General features: G+C 36.7%; 9 non-coding genes across 9 annotated transcripts; all 9 read left to right on the top strand.

The window, feature by feature from the left end:
• The first annotated feature begins 96 nt into the window (after positions 1–96).
• LOC118953944 lies at positions 97–215 on the top strand. The gene has a single exon (XR_005044127.1). It is a non-coding gene; the product is annotated as a 5S ribosomal RNA (ribosomal RNA).
• Positions 216–392: 177 nt separating this feature from the next.
• LOC118953838 lies at positions 393–511 on the top strand. The gene has a single exon (XR_005044096.1). It is a non-coding gene; the product is annotated as a 5S ribosomal RNA (ribosomal RNA).
• Positions 512–688: 177 nt separating this feature from the next.
• LOC118953945 lies at positions 689–807 on the top strand. Its single transcript, XR_005044128.1, has one exon. It is a non-coding gene; the product is annotated as a 5S ribosomal RNA (ribosomal RNA).
• Positions 808–1,067: 260 nt separating this feature from the next.
• Positions 1,068–1,186, top strand: LOC118953686. The gene has a single exon (XR_005043944.1). It is a non-coding gene; the product is annotated as a 5S ribosomal RNA (ribosomal RNA).
• Positions 1,187–1,363: 177 nt separating this feature from the next.
• Positions 1,364–1,482, top strand: LOC118953946. Its single transcript, XR_005044129.1, has one exon. It is a non-coding gene; the product is annotated as a 5S ribosomal RNA (ribosomal RNA).
• A 260-nt stretch (positions 1,483–1,742) lies between these two features.
• On the top strand, positions 1,743–1,861 carry LOC118953687. Its single transcript, XR_005043945.1, has one exon. It is a non-coding gene; the product is annotated as a 5S ribosomal RNA (ribosomal RNA).
• A 177-nt stretch (positions 1,862–2,038) lies between these two features.
• Positions 2,039–2,157, top strand: LOC118953947. Its single transcript, XR_005044130.1, has one exon. It is a non-coding gene; the product is annotated as a 5S ribosomal RNA (ribosomal RNA).
• A 260-nt stretch (positions 2,158–2,417) lies between these two features.
• Positions 2,418–2,536, top strand: LOC118953688. The gene has a single exon (XR_005043946.1). It is a non-coding gene; the product is annotated as a 5S ribosomal RNA (ribosomal RNA).
• A 177-nt stretch (positions 2,537–2,713) lies between these two features.
• Positions 2,714–2,832, top strand: LOC118953948. Its single transcript, XR_005044131.1, has one exon. It is a non-coding gene; the product is annotated as a 5S ribosomal RNA (ribosomal RNA).
• The last annotated feature ends 12,168 nt before the right edge of the window (positions 2,833–15,000 follow it).

Consider the following 15,000-nt stretch of genomic DNA (forward strand, 5'->3'; position numbering starts at 1 on the left):
AGTAAGCAAGGTTAGTTTGTATTTCATCCAACAATCTGTGCTACAAATTATGGCTACAGTATATGCAATTTCATCCACTTTTTGAGATTGCCTTTCGCTTACGGCCACACCGGCCTGAGTACACCTGATCTCGTCCGATCTCGGAAGCTAAGCAGGGTCGGGCCTGGTTAGTACTTGGATGGGAGACCGCCTGGGAATACCAGGTGCTGTAAGCTTTTTGTCACTGCCTTGTGGAATTTCAACTCTTTGTCCGTTTTTTCCCACAAGGCTGAAATATGTGCCCTCGCTTTGAAATAAGTAAGCAAGGTTAGTTTGTATTTCATCCAACAATCTGTGCTACAAATTATGGCTACAGTATATGCAATTTCATCCACTTTTTGAGATCGCCTTTCGCTTACGGCCACACCGGCCTGAGTACGCCTGATCTCGTCCGATCTCGGAAGCTAAGCAGGGTCGGCCCTGGATAGTACTTGGATGGGAGACCGCCTGGGAATACCAGGTGCTGTAAGCTTTTTGTCACTGCCTTGTGGAATTTCAACTCTTTGTCCGTTTTTTCCCACAAGGCTGAAATATGTGCCCTCGCTTTGAAATAAGTAAGCAAGGTTAGTTTGTATTTCATCCAACAATCTGTGCTACAAATTATGGCTACAGTATATGCAATTTCATCCACTTTTTGAGATTGCCTTTCGCTTACGGCCACACCGGCCTGAGTACACCTGATCTCGTCCGATCTCGGAAGCTAAGCAGGGTCGGGCCTGGTTAGTACTTGGATGGGAGACCGCCTGGGAATACCAGGTGCTGTAAGCTTTTTGTCACTGCCTTGTGGAATTTCAACTCTTTGTCCGTTTTTTCCCACAAGGCTGAAATATGTGCCCTCGCTTTGAAATAAGTAAGCAAGGTTAGTTTGTATTTCATCCAACAATCTGTGCTACAAATTATGGCTACAGTATATGCAATTTCTTCCACTTTTTGAGTGACACAAAGATGCTTATCTAAATGGTGGAAATGCAACAGCTGTTAATCAGGCTCACTTTGACTTTACATAGTGCACCAAGAGATAGTTTCTCGCTTACGGCCACACCGGCCTGAGTACGCCTGATCTCGTCCGATCTCGGAAGCTAAGCAGGGTCGGGCCTGGTTAGTACTTGGATGGGAGACCGCCTGGGAATACCAGGTGCTGTAAGCTTTTTGTCACTGCCTTGTGGAATTTCAACTCTTTGTCCGTTTTTTCCCACAAGGCTGAAATATGTGCCCTCGCTTTGAAATAAGTAAGCAAGGTTAGTTTGTATTTCATCCAACAATCTGTGCTACAAATTATGGCTACAGTATATGCAATTTCATCCACTTTTTGAGATTGCCTTTCGCTTACGGCCACACCGGCCTGAGTACACCTGATCTCGTCCGATCTCGGAAGCTAAGCAGGGTCGGGCCTGGTTAGTACTTGGATGGGAGACCGCCTGGGAATACCAGGTGCTGTAAGCTTTTTGTCACTGCCTTGTGGAATTTCAACTCTTTGTCCGTTTTTTCCCACAAGGCTGAAATATGTGCCCTCGCTTTGAAATAAGTAAGCAAGGTTAGTTTGTATTTCATCCAACAATCTGTGCTACAAATTATGGCTACAGTATATGCAATTTCTTCCACTTTTTGAGTGACACAAAGATGCTTATCTAAATGGTGGAAATGCAACAGCTGTTAATCAGGCTCACTTTGACTTTACATAGTGCACCAAGAGATAGTTTCTCGCTTACGGCCACACCGGCCTGAGTACGCCTGATCTCGTCCGATCTCGGAAGCTAAGCAGGGTCGGGCCTGGTTAGTACTTGGATGGGAGACCGCCTGGGAATACCAGGTGCTGTAAGCTTTTTGTCACTGCCTTGTGGAATTTCAACTCTTTGTCCGTTTTTTCCCACAAGGCTGAAATATGTGCCCTCGCTTTGAAATAAGTAAGCAAGGTTAGTTTGTATTTCATCCAACAATCTGTGCTACAAATTATGGCTACAGTATATGCAATTTCATCCACTTTTTGAGATTGCCTTTCGCTTACGGCCACACCGGCCTGAGTACACCTGATCTCGTCCGATCTCGGAAGCTAAGCAGGGTCGGGCCTGGTTAGTACTTGGATGGGAGACCGCCTGGGAATACCAGGTGCTGTAAGCTTTTTGTCACTGCCTTGTGGAATTTCAACTCTTTGTCCGTTTTTTCCCACAAGGCTGAAATATGTGCCCTCGCTTTGAAATAAGTAAGCAAGGTTAGTTTGTATTTCATCCAACAATCTGTGCTACAAATTATGGCTACAGTATATGCAATTTCTTCCACTTTTTGAGTGACACAAAGATGCTTATCTAAATGGTGGAAATGCAACAGCTGTTAATCAGGCTCACTTTGACTTTACATAGTGCACCAAGAGATAGTTTCTCGCTTACGGCCACACCGGCCTGAGTACGCCTGATCTCGTCCGATCTCGGAAGCTAAGCAGGGTCGGGCCTGGTTAGTACTTGGATGGGAGACCGCCTGGGAATACCAGGTGCTGTAAGCTTTTTGTCACTGCCTTGTGGAATTTCAACTCTTTGTCCGTTTTTTCCCACAAGGCTGAAATATGTGCCCTCGCTTTGAAATAAGTAAGCAAGGTTAGTTTGTATTTCATCCAACAATCTGTGCTACAAATTATGGCTACAGTATATGCAATTTCATCCACTTTTTGAGATTGCCTTTCGCTTACGGCCACACCGGCCTGAGTACACCTGATCTCGTCCGATCTCGGAAGCTAAGCAGGGTCGGGCCTGGTTAGTACTTGGATGGGAGACCGCCTGGGAATACCAGGTGCTGTAAGCTTTTTGTCACTGCCTTGTGGAATTTCAACTCTTTGTCCGTTTTTTCCCACAAGGCTGAAATATGTGCCCTCGCTTTGAAATAAGTAAGCAAGGTTAGTTTGTATTTCATCCAACAATCTGTGCTACAAATTATGGCTACAGTATATGCAATTTCTTCCACTTTTTGAGTGACACAAAGATGCTTATCTAAATGGTGTAAGGGAATACCCCCCTGATTTGGACAAAAACAAATGGCGGTATATTGGCATTGGACAAACCATATACACGATGGTCAATACCACCCAATTTGGCGTTGATTCATGCAAAGTATATTGCAAATGCCATATGGCAATTGCCAATTGTAACACTTCAAAATTCCAATAGAGGGCGTGTGCGTTCCACCGGGGCATTTCATATTGCAAATGGCACCCAAGTCAACATCCAAAAGCCAAATTTTGAAAAATGACATTTTTTAAAAAAAACTTAAAAACCCTTAAAAAAGTGCTTTCTGGACCTTTTTTCGAAATTCTTTCGAGTTTTTTGTCAATTACACATGGGTAAGTACTGTATGAGTATACTTTTGTCATCATATATATATTTTTTTTAAGTACATGCGCATAAGGCATATGTTTTGTCCATTTGCAATATGATTTCATAGGAAGTCAAAAGTCAAAAGTCAAAAATGTCAAAATTTGGTAAAAAACTTCACACATCCTTAAAAAAGTGCTTTCTGGACCTTTTTTCAAAATTCTTTCGATTTTTGTGTCAATTACACATGTATAAGAACTTTATCAACATACTTTAGTCATACTTTATTATCATATATATATATATTTTTTTACTTGTGCATAAGGCATATGTTTTCTCCATTTGGAATATGATTTCATAGGAAGTCAAAAGTCAAAAGTCAAAAATGTCAAAATTTGGTAAAAAACTTCATACATCCTTAAAAAGGTGCTTTCTTGACCTTTTTTCAAAATTCTTTCGATTTTTGTGTCAATAACACATGTATAAGAACTTTATCAACATACTTTAGTCATGCTTTATTATCATATTTTTTTTACTTGTGCATAAGGCATATGTTTTCTCCATTTGCAATATGATGTCATAGGAAGTCAAAAGTCTAAGTCAAAAGTAAATATTTTCCTCCGTGCAACTGATGATCTAAAATGTGCAACAAAATTTTTTTGATTTTTTTTGTTTATGTTTCCTTACTTTTTCAAAGTCACTGTGCATTTGCAATATGTTTTAATGGGCAGATACCATCACGAATTTGTCATGCTCAAAATTCAAACTTTACTTTGCTCAAACTATACCTTGGTCAACTTGTATTACATATTTCTTTTTGTTTTACTTGTGCATAAGGCATATGTTTTCTCCATTTGCAATATGATGTCATAGGAAGTCAAAAGTCAAAGTCAAAAGTAAATATTTTCCTCCGTGCACCTGGTGATCTGAAATGTGCACCTGGTGACCTGAAATGTGCACCTGGTGATCTAAAATATGCAACTGGTAACCCAAAAAAAAAATTTTGGGATGTTTTTTTGTTTATGTTTCCTTACTTTTTCAAAGTCACTGTACATTTGCAATATGTTTTAATGGGCAGGTACCATCACGAATTTGTCATGCTCAAAATTCAAACTTTACTTTGCTCAAACTATACCTTGGTCAACTTGTATTACATATTTATTTTTGTTTTACTTGTGCATAAGGCATATGTTTTCTCCATTTGCAATATGATGTCATAGGAAGTCAAAAGTCAAAGTCAAAAGTAAATATTTTCCTCCGTGCACCTGGTGATCTGAAATGTGCACCTGGTGACCTGAAATGTGCACCTGGTGATCTAAAATATGCAACTGGTAACCCAAAAAAAAAATTTTGGGATGTTTTTTTGTTTATGTTTCCTTACTTTTTCAAAGTCACTGTGCATTTGCAATATGTTTTAATGAGCAGGTACCATCACGAATTTGTCATGCTCAAAATTCAAACTTTACTTTGCTCAAACTATACCTTGGTCAACTTGTATTACATATTTCTTTTTGTTTTACTTGTGCATAAGGCATATGTTTTCTCCATTTGCAATATGATGTCATAGGAAGTCAAAAGTCAAAGTCAAAAGTAAATATTTTCCTCCGTGCACCTGGTGATCTGAAATGTGCACCTGGTGACCTGAAATGTGCACCTGGTGATCTAAAATATGCAACTGGTAACCCAAAAAAAAAATTTTGGGATGTTTTTTTGTTTATGTTTCCTTACTTTTTCAAAGTCACTGTGCATTTGCAATATGTTTTAATGGGCAGGTACCATCACGAATTTGTCATGCTCAAAATTCAAGCTTGTGATCTAAAATATGCAGCTGGTTACCCAACATTTTTTGGGATGTTTTTTTGTTTATGTTTCCTTACTTTTTCAAAGTCTCTGTGCATTTGCAATATGTTTTAATGGGCAGGTACCATCACGAATTTGTTTATCGAATTTGTTTATGTTTCCTTACTTTTTCAAAGTCACTGTGCATTTGCAATATGTTTCAATGGGCAGGTACCATCACGAATTTGTCATGCTCAAAATTTTTTAGATGTATTTTTTTTTGTTTCTTACTTTTTCAAAGTCACTGTGCATTTGGAATATGTTTTAATGGGCAGGTACCATCACGAATTTGTTTATCGAATTTGTTTATGTTTCCTTACTTTTTCAAAGTCACTGTGCATTTGCAATATGTTTCAATGGGCAGGTACCATCACGAATTTGTCATGCTCAAAATTTTTTAGATGTATTTTTTTTTGTTTCCTTACTTTTTCAAAGTCACTGTGCATTTGGAATATGTTTTAATGGGCAGGTACCATCACGAATTTGTTTATCGAATTTGTTTATGTTTCCTTACTTTTTCAAAGTCACTGTGCATTTGCAATATGTTTCAATGGGCAGGTACCATCACGAATTTGTCATGCTCAAAAAATTTTAGATGTATTTTTTTTTGTTTCTTACTTTTTCAAAGTCACTGTGCATTTGGAATATGTTTTAATGGGCAGGTACCATCACGAATTTGTTTATCGAATTTGTTTATGTTTCCTTACTTTTTCAAAGTCACTGTGCATTTGCAATATGTTTCAATGGGCAGGTACCATCACGAATTTGTCATGCTCAAAAAATTTTAGATGTATTTTTTTTTGTTTCTTACTTTTTCAAAGTCACTGTGCATTTGGAATATGTTTTAATGGGCAGGTACCATCACGAATTTGTTTATCGAATTTGTTTATGTTTCCTTACTTTTTCAAAGTCACTGTGCATTTGCAATATGTTTCAATGGGCAGGTACCATCACGAATTTGTCATGCTCAAAATTTTTTAGATGTATTTTTTTTTGTTTCCTTACTTTTTCAAAGTCACTGTGCATTTGGAATATGTTTTAATGGGCAGGTACCATCACGAATTTGTTTATCGAATTTGTTTATGTTTCCTTACTTTTTCAAAGTCACTGTGCATTTGCAATATGTTTCAATGGGCAGGTACCATCACGAATTTGTCATGCTCAAAAAATTTTAGATGTATTTTTTTTTGTTTCTTACTTTTTCAAAGTCACTGTGCATTTGGAATATGTTTTAATGGGCAGGTACCATCACGAATTTGTTTATCGAATTTGTTTATGTTTCCTTACTTTTTCAAAGTCACTGTGCATTTGCAATATGTTTCAATGGGCAGGTACCATCACGAATTTGTCATGCTCAAAAAATTTTAGATGTATTTTTTTTTGTTTCTTACTTTTTCAAAGTCACTGTGCATTTGGAATATGTTTTAATGGGCAGGTACCATCACGAATTTGTTTATCGAATTTGTTTATGTTTCCTTACTTTTTCAAAGTCACTGTGCATTTGCAATATGTTTCAATGGGCAGGTACCATCACGAATTTGTCATGCTCAAAATTTTTTAGATGTATTTTTTTTTTGTTTCTTACTTTTTCAAAGTCACTGTGCATTTGGAATATGTTTTAATGGGCAGGTACCATCACGAATTTGTTTATCGAATTTGTTTATGTTTCCTTACTTTTTCAAAGTCACTGTGCATTTGCAATATGTTTCAATGGGCAGGTACCATCACGAATTTGTCATGCTCAAAATTTTTTAGATGTATTTTTTTTTGTTTCTTACTTTTTCAAAGTCACTGTGCATTTGGAATATGTTTTAATGGGCAGGTACCATCACGAATTTGTTTATCGAATTTGTTTATGTTTCCTTACTTTTTCAAAGTCACTGTGCATTTGCAATATGTTTCAATGGGCAGGTACCATCACGAATTTGTCATGCTCAAAATTTTTTAGATGTATTTTTTTTTGTTTCTTACTTTTTCAAAGTCACTGTGCATTTGGAATATGTTTTAATGGGCAGGTACCATCACGAATTTGTTTATCGAATTTGTTTATGTTTCCTTACTTTTTCAAAGTCACTGTGCATTTGCAATATGTTTCAATGGGCAGGTACCATCACGAATTTGTCATGCTCAAAATTTTTTTGATGTATTTTTTTTTGTTTCCTTACTTTTTCAAAGTCACTGTGCATTTGGAATATGTTTTAATGGGCAGGTACCATCACGAATTTGTTTATCGAATTTGTTTATGTTTCCTTACTTTTTCAAAGTCACTGTGCATTTGCAATATGTTTCAATGGGCAGGTACCATCACGAATTTGTCATGCTCAAAATTTTTTAGATGTATTTTTTTTTGTTTCTTACTTTTTCAAAGTCACTGTGCATTTGGAATATGTTTTAATGGGCAGGTACCATCACGAATTTGTTTATCGAATTTGTTTATGTTTCCTTACTTTTTCAAAGTCACTGTGCATTTGCAATATGTTTCAATGGGCAGGTACCATCACGAATTTGTCATGCTCAAAATTTTTTAGATGTATTTTTTTTTGTTTCCTTACTTTTTCAAAGTCACTGTGCATTTGGAATATGTTTTAATGGGCAGGTACCATCACGAATTTGTTTATCGAATTTGTTTATGTTTCCTTACTTTTTCAAAGTCACTGTGCATTTGCAATATGTTTCAATGGGCAGGTACCATCACGAATTTGTTTATCGAATTTGTTTATGTTTCCTTACTTTTTCAAAGTCACTGTGCATTTGCAATATGTTTCAATGGGCAGGTACCATCACGAATTTGTCATGCTCAAAATTTTTTAGATGTATTTTTTTTTGTTTCTTACTTTTTCAAAGTCACTGTGCATTTGGAATATGTTTTAATGGGCAGGTACCATCACGAATTTGTTTATCGAATTTGTTTATGTTTCCTTACTTTTTCAAAGTCACTGTGCATTTGCAATATGTTTCAATGGGCAGGTACCATCACGAATTTGTCATGCTCAAAATTTTTTAGATGTATTTTTTTTTGTTTCCTTACTTTTTCAAAGTCACTGTGCATTTGGAATATGTTTTAATGGGCAGGTACCATCACGAATTTGTTTATCGAATTTGTTTATGTTTCCTTACTTTTTCAAAGTCACTGTGCATTTGCAATATGTTTCAATGGGCAGGTACCATCACGAATTTGTCATGCTCAAAATTTTTTAGATGTATTTTTTTTTGTTTCTTACTTTTTCAAAGTCACTGTGCATTTGGAATATGTTTTAATGGGCAGGTACCATCACGAATTTGTTTATCGAATTTGTTTATGTTTCCTTACTTTTTCAAAGTCACTGTGCATTTGCAATATGTTTCAATGGGCAGGTACCATCACGAATTTGTCATGCTCAAAATTTTTTAGATGTATTTTTTTTTGTTTCCTTACTTTTTCAAAGTCACTGTGCATTTGGAATATGTTTTAATGGGCAGGTACCATCACGAATTTGTTTATCGAATTTGTTTATGTTTCCTTACTTTTTCAAAGTCACTGTGCATTTGCAATATGTTTCAATGGGCAGGTACCATCACGAATTTGTCATGCTCAAAAAATTTTAGATGTATTTTTTTTTGTTTCTTACTTTTTCAAAGTCACTGTGCATTTGGAATATGTTTTAATGGGCAGGTACCATCACGAATTTGTTTATCGAATTTGTTTATGTTTCCTTACTTTTTCAAAGTCACTGTGCATTTGCAATATGTTTCAATGGGCAGGTACCATCACGAATTTGTCATGCTCAAAATTTTTTAGATGTATTTTTTTTTGTTTCCTTACTTTTTCAAAGTCACTGTGCATTTGGAATATGTTTTAATGGGCAGGTACCATCACGAATTTGTTTATCGAATTTGTTTATGTTTCCTTACTTTTTCAAAGTCACTGTGCATTTGCAATATGTTTCAATGGGCAGGTACCATCACGAATTTGTCATGCTCAAAAAATTTTAGATGTATTTTTTTTTGTTTCTTACTTTTTCAAAGTCACTGTGCATTTGGAATATGTTTTAATGGGCAGGTACCATCACGAATTTGTTTATCGAATTTGTTTATGTTTCCTTACTTTTTCAAAGTCACTGTGCATTTGCAATATGTTTCAATGGGCAGGTACCATCACGAATTTGTCATGCTCAAAAAATTTTAGATGTATTTTTTTTTGTTTCTTACTTTTTCAAAGTCACTGTGCATTTGGAATATGTTTTAATGGGCAGGTACCATCACGAATTTGTTTATCGAATTTGTTTATGTTTCCTTACTTTTTCAAAGTCACTGTGCATTTGCAATATGTTTCAATGGGCAGGTACCATCACGAATTTGTCATGCTCAAAATTTTTTAGATGTATTTTTTTTTTGTTTCTTACTTTTTCAAAGTCACTGTGCATTTGGAATATGTTTTAATGGGCAGGTACCATCACGAATTTGTTTATCGAATTTGTTTATGTTTCCTTACTTTTTCAAAGTCACTGTGCATTTGCAATATGTTTCAATGGGCAGGTACCATCACGAATTTGTCATGCTCAAAATTTTTTAGATGTATTTTTTTTTGTTTCTTACTTTTTCAAAGTCACTGTGCATTTGGAATATGTTTTAATGGGCAGGTACCATCACGAATTTGTTTATCGAATTTGTTTATGTTTCCTTACTTTTTCAAAGTCACTGTGCATTTGCAATATGTTTCAATGGGCAGGTACCATCACGAATTTGTCATGCTCAAAATTTTTTAGATGTATTTTTTTTTGTTTCTTACTTTTTCAAAGTCACTGTGCATTTGGAATATGTTTTAATGGGCAGGTACCATCACGAATTTGTTTATCGAATTTGTTTATGTTTCCTTACTTTTTCAAAGTCACTGTGCATTTGCAATATGTTTCAATGGGCAGGTACCATCACGAATTTGTCATGCTCAAAATTTTTTTGATGTATTTTTTTTTGTTTCCTTACTTTTTCAAAGTCACTGTGCATTTGGAATATGTTTTAATGGGCAGGTACCATCACGAATTTGTTTATCGAATTTGTTTATGTTTCCTTACTTTTTCAAAGTCACTGTGCATTTGCAATATGTTTCAATGGGCAGGTACCATCACGAATTTGTCATGCTCAAAATTTTTTAGATGTATTTTTTTTTGTTTCTTACTTTTTCAAAGTCACTGTGCATTTGGAATATGTTTTAATGGGCAGGTACCATCACGAATTTGTTTATCGAATTTGTTTATGTTTCCTTACTTTTTCAAAGTCACTGTGCATTTGCAATATGTTTCAATGGGCAGGTACCATCACGAATTTGTCATGCTCAAAATTTTTTAGATGTATTTTTTTTTGTTTCCTTACTTTTTCAAAGTCACTGTGCATTTGGAATATGTTTTAATGGGCAGGTACCATCACGAATTTGTTTATCGAATTTGTTTATGTTTCCTTACTTTTTCAAAGTCACTGTGCATTTGCAATATGTTTCAATGGGCAGGTACCATCACGAATTTGTTTATCGAATTTGTTTATGTTTCCTTACTTTTTCAAAGTCACTGTGCATTTGCAATATGTTTCAATGGGCAGGTACCATCACGAATTTGTCATGCTCAAAATTTTTTAGATGTATTTTTTTTTGTTTCTTACTTTTTCAAAGTCACTGTGCATTTGGAATATGTTTTAATGGGCAGGTACCATCACGAATTTGTTTATCGAATTTGTTTATGTTTCCTTACTTTTTCAAAGTCACTGTGCATTTGCAATATGTTTCAATGGGCAGGTACCATCACGAATTTGTCATGCTCAAAATTTTTTAGATGTATTTTTTTTTGTTTCCTTACTTTTTCAAAGTCACTGTGCATTTGGAATATGTTTTAATGGGCAGGTACCATCACGAATTTGTTTATCGAATTTGTTTATGTTTCCTTACTTTTTCAAAGTCACTGTGCATTTGCAATATGTTTCAATGGGCAGGTACCATCACGAATTTGTTTATCGAATTTGTTTATGTTTCCTTACTTTTTCAAAGTCACTGTGCATTTGCAATATGTTTCAATGGGCAGGTACCATCACGAATTTGTCATGCTCAAAATTTTTTAGATGTATTTTTTTTTGTTTCTTACTTTTTCAAAGTCACTGTGCATTTGGAATATGTTTTAATGGGCAGGTACCATCACGAATTTGTTTATCGAATTTGTTTATGTTTCCTTACTTTTTCAAAGTCACTGTGCATTTGCAATATGTTTCAATGGGCAGGTACCATCACGAATTTGTCATGCTCAAAATTTTTTAGATGTATTTTTTTTTGTTTCCTTACTTTTTCAAAGTCACTGTGCATTTGGAATATGTTTTAATGGGCAGGTACCATCACGAATTTGTTTATCGAATTTGTTTATGTTTCCTTACTTTTTCAAAGTCACTGTGCATTTGCAATATGTTTCAATGGGCAGGTACCATCACGAATTTGTTTATCGAATTTGTTTATGTTTCCTTACTTTTTCAAAGTCACTGTGCATTTGCAATATGTTTCAATGGGCAGGTACCATCACGAATTTGTCATGCTCAAAATTTTTTAGATGTATTTTTTTTTGTTTCTTACTTTTTCAAAGTCACTGTGCATTTGGAATATGTTTTAATGGGCAGGTACCATCACGAATTTGTTTATCGAATTTGTTTATGTTTCCTTACTTTTTCAAAGTCACTGTGCATTTGCAATATGTTTCAATGGGCAGGTACCATCACGAATTTGTTTATCGAATTTGTTTATGTTTCCTTACTTTTTCAAAGTCACTGTGCATTTGCAATATGTTTCAATGGGCAGGTACCATCACGAATTTGTTTATCGAATTTGTTTATGTTTCCTTACTTTTTCAAAGTCACTGTGCATTTGCAATATGTTTCAATGGGCAGGTACCATCACGAATTTGTCATGCTCAAAAAATTTTAGATGTATTTTTTTTTGTTTCCTTACTTTTTCAAAGTCACTGTGCATTTGGAATATGTTTCAATGGGCAGGTACCATCACGAATTTGTCATGCTCAAAAAATTTTAGATGTATTTTTTTTTGTTTCTTACTTTTTCAAAGTCACTGTGCATTTGCAATATGTTTTAATGGGCAGGTACCATCACGAATTTGTCATGCTATAAAAATCCTGCAGGAATGTGAAATTGACTGGCCCGATGAACTCGGGATGGCTTTGCAGTGATTCTGGGTCATCTCAATCGCTCGTTTGGGTTGATTTCAGAATGTCGCTTTTGGTGATGTTTTTTCACTATAGAATCATATTGCAAATGTACAAGAGTCAAGTGGACAAGAGTCCATCAGTCAATTAGATATCATTCTGACCACCAAACTGATACAAACTGACACCAAACCCACTTTTTCCAACTCGTTTAGTAGCCAACTATTACATACTTCAGAGCTGGCCCAAAATTCACAACGCCTTCGGTACAAACCATAAAAAAACCATAAAACACGTAGTTACGTTCTAGCTGCGGGTCCATTTCTTATGTTATGTGTTGGCCTAGCTGAGGCGACCCCGAATCCCAAGTTTCGGCTCGATAGGTCATTTGGTGTCCGAGAAAAACCCTAATTGGTGCTGAAAATCCACTATTTTCCATGACTTGCTACGGGGTCCTTGAATGAGATATCGGACAGAAACGTTGGGGTCTGTCTATATGGGCCGAGACGTTCGCAATGCACCTAGTCTTGCGACTCTGGGACATTTCTAAATGTCGTCATTTTCGTGATGCAAAAATGAATTGAAGTTATTTCAAATGTACGAGGCTGTTTCTCGGTCCGAGAACCTTCTAGAGCCACGTAACTCACCACGCACCATCTACGGGAGGTCTAGAACAGGTTTCTAAAGTTTCGGAACTCTAGGTCCGACGGTTCTTTTTTAGCTCCAACAAAGCTAACTATTGGAGCCACTGTCTGTCTCTACGCACCCCAATACGTCCCTCCATCCAAGTTGTGTTTTAGTGCAATTTTTTTTTCCTTTGATTTTTTTTGGGAAAAATGACTGATTTACAGTTCATGGGGGTTGCCTAATCACACATATGAAGTTTTGGAAAGATCAGACTTTTTTAACCCTTCGAAACAGCCCCTGAGACACCAATTATGGCACTTCCGGTTGGCACAGGAAGTTATAAATCAACACATATCCTCATTGGGGTATGCTGTTACAGAATCCTGAGTTTTAAGTCCTTACGTTAAGAATTGACTGATCTACACAGGGTTGAATGCACTATGTCTATCAAACTGCATGCATTGTATGGGTAAACACTTTTAGGGGCATTTTAACCACTTCCGGTTGGTCCAGGAAGCTTAGAATCAACACAGGTAGACCTCATAGTGGCCTGATGGACTGGTACCGAAGACAGGTTCATACGGCATTCATAACCCACATAGGCCTCAGGTTGAAATTAGGGGTGCAGGCAATGTATTCCTATGGGGAGAGATGACACTGTAATCTGTGAGATCAAAAAACACTGTTTTACTGTGAAGGGTTAATGCCACACGGTCAAGGTTAGGCTTGTTGAGATCGGGAGGACCTTAGGAACATTCAAGTGGTGGAATTTTTCTTCTCACCCTAACGGTTCTCTCACTGTCACTCAAAAGCAAATGACATTGTGGTGCAGGCTTCATTTTGGGCCTTCTATTCTAATGGTTGCTGCGCCTAGACCGAGCGAGCTACGGTCAAGCGGGATAGCTCGTTGAACTCAGCACAGTCTGGAGACTATGGTGATGCCATTTTTTGTGTTGATTTCAGAATGCCATTTTGGTGATGGTCCCTCTCCGTTTAAACATATTGCAAATGTACAAAAGTCAACTAGCAAGTCAGTGTCCATCAGTCAATTAGATGTCATTATGACACCAAATGGATATCAATTGACACCAAACCCACTTTTTACTACTCATTTAGTAGCCAACTATCACATATGTCAGAGCAGTCCCATAATTCACAGCGCCTTCAGTTGAAAACCTAATAAAAAGGTAAAACACATAGTTACGTTCTAGCTGCGGGTCCAGTTCGGACATTATGTGAAGTCCTATGTGAGGCGACCCCGAATCCCGAGTTTCGGCTCGATAGGTCATTTGGTGTCCGAGAAAAACCCTAATTGGTGCTGAAAATCCACTATTTTCCATGACTTGCTACGGGGTCCTTGAATGAGCTATCGGACAGAAACGTTGGGGTCTGTCTATATGGGCCGAGACGTTCGCAATGCACCTAGTCTTGCGACTCTGGGACATTTCTAAATGTCGTCATTTTCGTGATGCAAAAATGAATTGAAGTTATTTCAAATGTACGAGGCTGTTTCTCGGTCCGAGAACCGTCTAGAGCCACGTAACTCGCCACGCACCATGGCCCGGAGGTCTAGAACAGGTTTCTAAAGTTTCGGAACTCTAGGTCCGACCGTTCTTTTTTAGCTCCAACAAAGCTAACTATTGCGGCCACTGTCTGTCTCTACGCACCCCAATACGTCCCTCCATCCAAGTTGTGTTTTAGTGCAATTTTTTTTTCCTTTGATTTTTTTTGGGAAAAATGACTGATTTACAGTTCATGGGGGTTGCCTAATCACATATATGAAGTTTTGGACAGATCTGACTTTTTTAACCCTTCGAAACAGCCCCTGAGACACCAATTATGGCACTTCCGGTTGGCACAGGAAGCTATAAATCACCACATGTCTTGATTGACATGGCCACTTACAGAATCCCGAGTTTTAAGTCTTTACGTTAAGAATTGACTGATCTACACAGGGTTGAATGCACCATGTCTATCAAACTGCAGGCAGTGTATGGGTAAACACTTTTAGGGTGATTTGAACCACTTCC

The sequence above is a fragment of the Oncorhynchus mykiss genome, unplaced genomic scaffold (genome assembly GCF_013265735.2).
Source record: "Oncorhynchus mykiss isolate Arlee unplaced genomic scaffold, USDA_OmykA_1.1 un_scaffold_375, whole genome shotgun sequence".
Lineage (NCBI taxonomy): Eukaryota > Metazoa > Chordata > Actinopteri > Salmoniformes > Salmonidae > Oncorhynchus > Oncorhynchus mykiss.